General features: G+C 44.3%; 1 pseudogene; it reads left to right on the top strand.

Annotated features, from left to right (window-relative positions):
* Positions 1-5,513: 5,513 nt before the first annotated feature.
* On the top strand, positions 5,514-6,103 carry LOC101052411 (transgelin pseudogene; annotated as a pseudogene).
* Positions 6,104-7,115: the final 1,012 nt, after the last annotated feature.

Here is a 7,115-nt window from a genome sequence, read left to right as displayed (position 1 = left end):
GACCATCCTGGTCAACATAGTGAAACCCCGTCTCTACTAAAAATACAAAAAAAAAATTAGCTGGGCATGGTGGCACGTGCCTGTAATCCCAGCTACTCAGGAGGCTGAGGCAGGAGAATTGCCTGAACCCAGGGGGCGGAGGTTGCGGTGAGCCGAGATCGCGCCATTGCACTCCAGCCTGGGTAACAGGAGCGAAACTCCGTCTCAAAAAAAAAAAAAAAAAAAAAAAAAATTTGTAGCAATGAGATCTCACTATGTTGCCCAGCTGACCTCAATCTATCCTCTCACCTTGGCCTCCCAAAGTGCTGGAACTATAGGCATGAACCCTCAGACGTGGCAGCTTCACTTTGTGCGTGTGTGTGTTTGTGTGTGTGCGTGTGTGCGTGTGTGTGTGCACACGCGCGTAGACAGGTCTCACTCTGTTGCCCAGGCTGGAGAGCAGTCATGCAATCTTGGCTCACTGTAACCTCCACTTCCTAAGTTCAAGCAATTCTCCCACCTCAGCTTCCCAGGACTACAGGCACATACCACCACGCTCAGCTAATTTTTGTATTTTTTGGTAGAGATGGGGTCACCGTGTTGGCCAGGCTAGTCTCAAACTCCTGACTTCAAATGATCCACACACCTGGGCCTCTCAAAGTACTGGGATTACAGGCATGAGCCACTGCACCCAGCCAACTTCAGGTATTTTCAAGCTCTGTTACTAGGTGCATATGTGTTTAAGATTGTTATGCCCTCTTGGGCCGGGCGCGGTGGCTCAAGCCTGTAATCCCAGAACTTTGGGAGGCCAAGGCGGGTGGATCACGAGGTCGAGAGATCAAGACCATCCTGGTCAACATGGTGAAACCCCGTCTCTATTAAAAATACAAAAAATTAGCTGGGCATGGTGGCGCGTGCCTGTAATCCCAGCTACTCAGGAGGCTGAGGCAGGAGAATCGCCTGAACCCAGGAGACTGAGATTGCGGTGAGCCGAGATCGTGCCATTGCACTCCAGCCTGGGTAACAAGAGCGAAACTCCGTCTCAAAAAAAAAAAAAAAAGATTGTTATGCCCTCTTGACGAAATGAACCCTTCATTTTACGAAATGACATTCATTATTCCTGGTAATATTCTTTGTTCTGAAATTTATTTGCCTGGGTGCTCCACTACTTAAAAACTCCTTAAAGACAGTAAGCTAGAACAATTACAGGGCTTACCTCATTTGTCTCTTATCTCTCAGGAATAATTGTCTTTTGTTGTTTGTTGCCTAAGTGTCTTTAAAATATTTCTTATACTTTCAGCAGTTTTTGGTTGTTTCAGTCAGGAGAATAAATCTGGCACCTATTATGTCATCTTGACATGAAGGTGAAGTCACTAAGTGCATCATCTCATTTGATCCTCATTGGAATCCTATGAGGTAAGTATTATTCTTTTTAGTAAAGAAAAAAGTGAAGTCTCAGTGTGAATAACTGGTCTACATTTACACAACTAGCAAAATCAGTTGAAATAAATGGATCAGATCATGATTTGGGTGATAGACACAACCATTTCCTGAGACTAAAATAAGACTCACGGTGTAAGATCTTTTAATAATTTGTAAGTTTCCTTAATGTAATAAATTTCACAATGATAAAAAGACTGCAATGCATTTAAGTTTGCATGTAATGATTTGCTTTAATGGACAATAGTGCAGTACATAAAATGAAGTCTGTCTCAGAAAATCTAGGCTAAAAATTCAAAGTACTTGATGTGAGACTGAACAGAGGATAAAAGCTAACAGTATGTATTTCTGGTAGGAATTCGACCTGTTGCCATAGTTTTAAAATATCCTTAAAGCCAGCAATCCTGAAGCAAATATTTTTAGTATTCATGGGAGGGTTTAAAAGAAACAAACAACAGAACTATATTTTTTTAACCTTCTATTTTCTTTTGCCCATTTGCATGAAATGGAAGTAAATAATCCCAAGTGGCTTGGGAGCGGCCACCCAAAAAATGATTCAATCTGTGTCACAAAGATAGTCTTAGAGCATAAATGCCTCAATTTAGCAAATGTTCTGCAGTGGGCTGAGTGGAAACAATGGGAAATCTTAGTTCAAAGGTGCCTCCTTCTTCTAAAGTACATATCACGGTGTCTGGCACATCAGAAACCCTAGCAAATTTGAGTTCCCTTTCCTTCTTTCCAAGCAGAATAGATCAGACCAAACACGTCCCTGTCACAAAAGAAGGAGCAACTCAAGGACACCCAGGCAAGGCTAGATGAGGAGGCTTAATTTGTTTTTATCTTGGAGATCCTTCATTGACACTAATTAATCTCTCCCTCAAACTTGGAGGGTTAGCAAACCTCTTTTAAAATAGCTGCAATATAACTCTCCCTAAATGGGATTTTAACTAATGTATAATAATTACTCTTATAACAGCATCTCTTTGCCACATTCAGAAGAGAACCTCGCCTGTCTGCCATAAGTGGTGTTATTAGAGGGAGGAGAGGGTTTTTTCCTGTCCATTCATGCTCCAGCTGCCATTCAGTTGCATTCTGTGGGGACAATGATCCTTGCCTTTTATGGAGTACAGATGGAAATACAGAACCACAGCATGCAGAGAGACTCTGCTGTCTGCCACAGAATGCTCGTCTGCTCTGTTGCTTTGGAAATGCATAATATTTCTGAGCTATATAAAAACTTTCTTTAAAAAGAAAACTGCTTTCTGAGTCCACTGATGCCAAGAAAGAGAAGTCAGATATGGAGAGTCACTGTTACAGACTTGGCCTTTAAATAAAATGCCTTTTTTGTTGTTATTGAAATGCAAAGAGAATTTGTAGCCACACTGCATGAACCAAAACTGAATTCCACAAAGATCTGATTGGAGAGCTCATTTTGCCTTTGGACATAACAACAGAAAAGCATTTGTTTACAACCAGTCCGTCTGTGACTCGCTAAAGTAGAAAAAACAATGGACTTTAGCGTCAAATAGACCTGGGTTTGAATCTTAAACTGTCATCTGAGGATAGAGCCTCTAAGGTGGTGCTATCCCATAGAACTTTCTGCCATGATAGAAATGTTCTATGCCTGTGCAGTATAGCAAGGAGCCACTAGCTACATGTAGCTATTGAACATTCGAAATTTGACTACAGAGACTGTGGAGTTGAATATATATATATATATGTGTATATACATATTTTTTTCCTTTTTTTTTTTTTTTTTTGAGACAGAGTCTCACTCTGTCACCCAGGCTGGAGTGCAGTGGTACGATCTTGGCTCACTGCAGCCTCTGCCTCCCGGGTTCCAGTGATTCTCCTGCCTCAGCCTATCAGGCAGCTGGGATTGCAGACACAAATTACTATACCCAGCTAATTTTTGCATTTTTAGTAGAGATGGGGTTTCACCATGTTGGCCATCTAGTCTCAAATTCCTGACCTCAGGTGATATGCCCACTTCAGCCTCCCGAAATGCTGGGATTAGCGGCATACGCCACCACACTGGGCCGAATATATATATTTTTATAAATTCATTATGTAGCCACACGGAGCTATTGGCTACTTTACTGAACAGCATATCTCTAAGACAAGAATGAGTTGTTGCACCTCCTACCACTAAGAAAAAGTTACACCTCCAATCACTAAGTTGGCTTCTTTGGGTTTTGGAGGTGTACTGCACTTAGGACCACTGCTCCAATCCATTTATCAGGTGACTTAGAAGGCTCTAGTTTTACACGAAATCCAGAGTAAGAAGAGGGGTTGCAACAAGTTAAGACTGCGGACCCACCTGTCCTCCTACTCAGGCTATATACTAAAAGTGACAGTAGCAGATGAGAATGCTGGGTGGAGGACCAGGCAAGCCCCAATAGAAGAGTTGTTACAGTGTCTCCTGGAGCTTGAGAGTAAGGTCATGGCTTTTGTAGCAAAGAGCACTTTTCTGTTCGAAAATAAATGCCTGGCCAGGTGTGGTGGCTCACACCTGTAATCCCAGCACTTCAGAAGGCTGAGGCAGGTGGATCATGAGGTCAGGAGTTCAAGACCAGCCTGACCAATGTTAGCCAGACATAGTAACAGGTGCCCGTAATCACAGCTACTCAAGAGGCTGAGGCAGGATTATCGCTAGAACCCAGGAAGTGGAAGTTGCAGTGAGCCGAAATCACGCCATTGCACTCCAGCCTGGGGGACATGGTGAAACTCCATCTCAAAAAAAAAAAAAAAAAAAAAAAAGCAATGACCGGGTACTGGCATCAGTAACTATGTATCCAAAGCTGCCCATCATATGCTGAATCTTATTTGATCCACCGTGTCATAGTTGGAGCAAGTGCAAGACAACCCATTATTCCATGGAAATGCTACCTTAGGGATCAGGTCCAAGTAGTTCAAGAAGGCACAAGTGTATTTCATAAACAAGTAGCTCAGATTCCCAGGTCGCTTACCCTTATCACACTAATGCCTCTTCTAAAATTCAAACTTCTAATTTACAGAAGGTTCTCTATAACCAAGTGTCAGTAGAGGAAAGAACTTGGGCTTGATTCACAGACGGGTGGCATAATACGTTGGTGCTGACTAAAAATGGACAATTGTTATTATAATCCCACTAGGGGATACCTTTAGAGGACAGTGGTGAAGGGAAATTCTCTCAGTGGCCAGAGCTGCTAGCAGTACACTTGGTCATTTAATTGTCATGGAATGAGATGTGGCTTCAGGTACAGACCTACGTAGATTCCCAGTAAGTGGTCAATGACTTGGTTAATTGTTGAAGGGCCTGGAAGGAATGGCACTAGAAGGTCAAGAACAAGGAATTTTAAGGAAGAGGTATATAAATGAATTGATAGGACTGAGCACAAAGTATTTGTGTCCTTGTGTCTCACATAAATACTCAGAGAATATTCCATGCAGAAAAGTGATCAACAATTAAAGGGACAGAAGGAATCTTTCTATGGATTGCCCACTTTAGCAACCACGGTCAATGAAATGAGCCTTGTGGCGGAAGTGAAGACATTGAGTTGGCCTGATAGCATGGACTTCCTTTCACAAAGACTGATACAGCTGCTGTCATGGTGAATGTCCAGTCTCCTAGTAGAAGAGACTAATTCTGAGCCATCAAGATGGCAGCATCCCTGGAGGCAACCTCAAGTTTAGCAGTAGGTTTGCTACAATGGACCACTTCCACCATGAAAGGAACTGTGACTTGGTCTCAGTGAAACAGAAATCTACTATGGTGTTAGTTTGCCTTCCCTTGTACCTCCCTCAGCACCACTATCTACTGGTTTACAGACTATCTGATCTATGTGTATTGTTTTCCATTAAGCACTTCAGAACAAAATCTCAGTTTGTGCCAAAGGAATGGCTACCTGGATACAAGATTAAAGGACCCACTGGTCTTCTACATACACCTTCATCAAGAAATGCTGTCTAGTAGAACAGTGGAAAAAGCCTTGTTAAAACTTCGGCAAAGGTAACAGCTCAAGAGTTCTGCTTTCCTGGTCCTCTGTGTCCAAGCCCAGACACAAGTCTTCACTCCCTCCTGCGAGCCCCAAGGAAGCTCTCTCTCCCCATGCATGACCAACTAGGGTCCTTCCTGTGGCATGACCTGTGAAGTGCAGTCCAAAATCAAGAAGTACAATGAGGAGCTGGAGGAGTGGTTGGTGGAGTGGACCACAGTGCAGTGTGGCCCTGATGTGGGCCACCCAGACCATGGGGGCCTGGCCTTCCAGGTCTGGCTGAAGAATGGCGTGATTCTGAGCAAGCTGGTTAATAGCCTGTACCTTGATGGCTCCAAGCCTGTGAAGGTGCCTGGGAACCCACCCTCCATGATCTTCAAGCAGATGGAGCAGACGGCTCAGTTCCTGAAGGGAGCTGAGAACTATGGGGTCACCAAGACTGACATGTTCCAGACTGCTGACCTCTTCAAAGGCAAAGACATGACAGCAGTGCAGAGGACCCTGATGGCTTTGGGCAGCTTGGCAGTGACCAAGAATGACAGGCACTACCATGGTTTCTGAAGAAAGTGCAGAAGCGTAAGAAGGAATTCACAGAGAGCCAACTGCAGGAGGGAAAGCATGTCATTGGCCTTTAGATGGGCAGCAACAGAGGGGCCTCCCAAGCCAGTAGGACAGGCTACAGATGACCTCAGCAGATCATCAGTTAGAGGGAAGAGGGCCAGCCCTGAGCCCTGCCCTCCCCCAACTCCTTGGCTGCAGCCATCCCGCTTAGCCTGCCACTCCCACACCCATGTGGTACCTTCAGCCCTGACCAAGCTTTGAGGCTCTGTCACTTAGCAACAGTAGCTGCACATGGGTAGTTCCTGCCCCGTCCCCCAGCGTCAGCCCAACTTCTCACCCGAAAGCATCATGCCTTAGCCCCTCCCTTCCAGCTGCCCCTGCCACCCCTGCAGACTCCCCCCTGGGCTAAGCAGGGAAGAAGCAGGATAGGGGTAGCCTGCATGTGGAGCAAGTGCACTGTCTTCCTTGGCAGCAAAAGCCTATTGAAGAAGAACAAGCCCAGCCTCCTCCTATCTTTTCCTGGAATACTTTTGGGGTTGGAACTCAAAACGGAAAAAAAATACATCAATCTTTTCTCCAAAAAATAAAAAAAGAGTTCTGCTAGGTTGTAGACTACATGCTGACAAAAGGCAGATAATATGGTGGTGCTATATCCTAAATAGCAAGAATTCATGGATCTGGGAACCACAAGGTCAAAACAGAATTGAGTTCTCCTATCATTATTTCTGAAACTGACAGAAGTTGTTCTTTCTAATCATAGGTTCTACAAGGTTGAAGATTCCAGTTCTGGGGGATCAGATGGATGGCCAAATGCTCTGTCAGATGACACAGAAAGTTCCTACTGAACTTAAAGTTGTAACCTACCTACCTTTTTACTTAAAGTTCTTTATACCAGGAACTAACACCAAAAAAAGGTGTGAATGTCTTCTCAGGAATCATTGAGCCTGATTATCATGAGAAATAACCCAGAACTGCTACTATACAACAGAGATAAAAAGGAACATGTCAGGAACCCAGGAATGCACTGAGGTATCTCTGGGCAGTAGTTCGTTTGTTGGTTGGCTGGTTGGTTTTCTGACACGGAGTTTTGCTCTTGTCACCCAGGCTGGAGTGCAATGGCGCAATCTTTGGCTCACTGCAACCTCCACCTCCCAGGTT

This window comes from Saimiri boliviensis, chromosome 11, assembly GCF_048565385.1.
Source record: "Saimiri boliviensis isolate mSaiBol1 chromosome 11, mSaiBol1.pri, whole genome shotgun sequence".
Lineage (NCBI taxonomy): Eukaryota > Metazoa > Chordata > Mammalia > Primates > Cebidae > Saimiri > Saimiri boliviensis.
This window is presented reverse-complemented; position numbering and strand designations above follow the sequence as displayed.